Raw genomic sequence first — 2,570 nt, 5'->3', positions numbered from 1 at the left:
AGAGCCAGAACCTCATGCCCCACTAGACCCCTTTCAGTGCTGGGGCAGCAAGTTTCTTCCCCAGGGACCAATTCTCAAGGTACCAGAGATATCAGGGCTCTTCTTTGCCATCCTAGACTTTGCAGGAAAGGTTTTGCTGCTCCAGAGAAGGCACCTACTGCAACACACAGCTCCTACTCTGCTGTGGTTCATCACTGCCTCAGACAGCATGAGATGACCCTGCCAGCAAGTGCAGATCTGACAGGGATGAGGATGGTCTTTCTAGTGTAGCAGGCAGCACTTGCTGTCCTTTGTCTCACTGATGCTCCTTGGCAAGTGCCAGCCTCTCCCCCTGGCAGATGGGGAGCAGGTTTTTAATCTGACACAGCCTGGTCATCATCTTCAGGTCAGCTAATGTCAGCAGCTACAGAGCAACAGACACTACTGAGTTCTCAGGGCTTCAGCATCAACTTGCTTTGATCGTCACCGGCCTGGGGATAAAAATATTCAGATCTGGGTTCAGCACCGTTTCACGGGGAACTCTTCAGCACATAAATAGGAGCACTTAAAAGAAAACTGGTGGAGCGGGAATTGACAGCTGTAACAGAGACAACTAGTTGCAGGAGACTGGCAAAGGACCATAGTCTGAGCAGGTTCCCCAGCAACCTCTCTCCACACCTCCACAAGAAAATGGCCTGTCCTGCTTTTCTTGCATTCACCAAAAGTGACCTTGAAACCTGCTGCTGCGATGCCATTTCTATTCTAAGGGCCAGAATAGCTGGCTGTGCCACTCACGGCTGAGGATCCCAGCCAAAAGGCATTTCCCTGGCAGAGCGCAGAGGCCCCAGAGCAAAGCAGGTCTCATCATGACGTTGTGGGTTTCTAATTAATACCCATTTGTTTGCAAGCTGATCTGCCTGACCACATGCCAGCCCCAGAATTTCATGTGCATCCCTGCGGAGAGGGGCTTGACAGTCGCCAGGACCCATAATCCCAGGCCCTGCCTGCCTGCTGCTCTCTGCCAGGTCACACACAGCCTGGTCTCAAAGCTACATAGCCGAGGATATTACTCTCCCCACCTCCATGCACTTGTCCCGAAATTAGCACTTGTTTATGCAAATGTGTCGGCTCATTAGGTCTCCCCCTCTATTCATCAATAGATGGCAGCAAATAGCCCCCTTCCAGGCCTGGGAATACAAATTGCAATGCCTGAACCTGCTACTCCCTGCACAGTCTGGTGATTTTTTTTAATTTTTCATGCAAAATACGGCCCAAATCTTTCTGCTTCCACAAGGACACGAGTCAGACAAAACTTCCGCAGAGCACTGTCAGAGCTGTGCACAGAGGGACCAGCAGCTTTCAGGTGTGCATGTTGGCACTGTGCGACCGTACAGAAAGCAGAAAACGCCCACTCCACATTAACACACAGGAGAGGGATCACATCTTTGCCGGCCAGGGCATGATCCATGCACAGCTGTGATTTAGCGAGGCCTGCAGGGATACTCGGTGGCCTCTGACTGTTCCCTGCACTGGCTGTTTGATGGCAGGGGGCAGTCCCACTTACTGGGGCCATCTGGAAGCTCTCAAAGCCTGCTGAAACGAAATGCACCCAGAGGCCCTCTCTGAGCTACAGGCTGGGTCAGATTACTGACAGAGAGACAGGGAACATAAACACACTGAGATCTTGGGGGGGAACAAAGAGCACCCCTGCTATGCCAGCATGTGCCTGTACAGAAATACAAATTGGGGTCTCGTCACCTCTGCCTTGAGAGCAGGTTGCTCATGCACGGGCTCAGTGAGGACAGCCTGTTCCCACCCCACATCCTGCCGTACGCAGGCTAATGCGTAACATACGTACATAGGACCTTGAAAAGCACAGTGGCCTTCACCATCTGGTAGGTCCTTTGCCCCCTGCATTTCCTGGGGCCAGCCATACACCCTGGGGGTCCCTGCTGGGATTGCCTGCAACCCCCCACCCAAGATTCATCTTCTAGGCCTGGTGACCCAAGTGGCCTCTCCAGTGTGTGGTGCAAGGTCCCATGAGCCAGGCTGCAGGCCAGCTCGTGAGGCTACCCTCAGGGTGGCTAGGGAAGGTGTAGGGGACCACTACAACATTGAGATGGCTGCCAGGAGGGAGCAGGCAGTTGTGCCAGTGCTGTGAAGCCAAGGGCTAGCAACTGGGCAAGCTGCTGATGGAGCAGAAGGAAGACTGGGAGCCACTGCCAGGACTGTGTCCCTCTGCCCCACTCCCCTCCCGTGGCCAGCGCCCATAAGTATGCCCATAACCTCGGCTCTGAAAGGCCCAGCACAGCCCAAGTCTTCCTTTCCCCTCGCCCAGCCCAAGGGCGGGTGATCCAGCAGCAGTCTGCGCTTCCGCCCGGGGACGCCCCGCCTCAGCCCGGCAGGCCCCTCGCAGCCAGCCGCCCACCACCACCAGGCTGCTCGCACACGGCCCGTGCCCTACCACCACCACCGCCGCCCTCCTCAGGAAACGGGCCCCGGCTCTACCCCGGGAGGATGGTGTTTCATTAGCCGAGGGGGGCTCCGAGGGCGCCTGAGGCAACCGGGGGCGGGGGAGGCCCGGCGGCAGG

The sequence above is a fragment of the Haliaeetus leucocephalus genome, unplaced genomic scaffold, assembly GCF_000737465.1.
Source record: "Haliaeetus leucocephalus isolate CR32 unplaced genomic scaffold, Haliaeetus_leucocephalus-4.0 Scaffold556, whole genome shotgun sequence".
NCBI classification, from domain to species: domain Eukaryota; kingdom Metazoa; phylum Chordata; class Aves; order Accipitriformes; family Accipitridae; genus Haliaeetus; species Haliaeetus leucocephalus.
The sequence above is the reverse complement of the archived record's forward strand: the minus strand, read 5'-3'. Positions refer to the sequence as shown.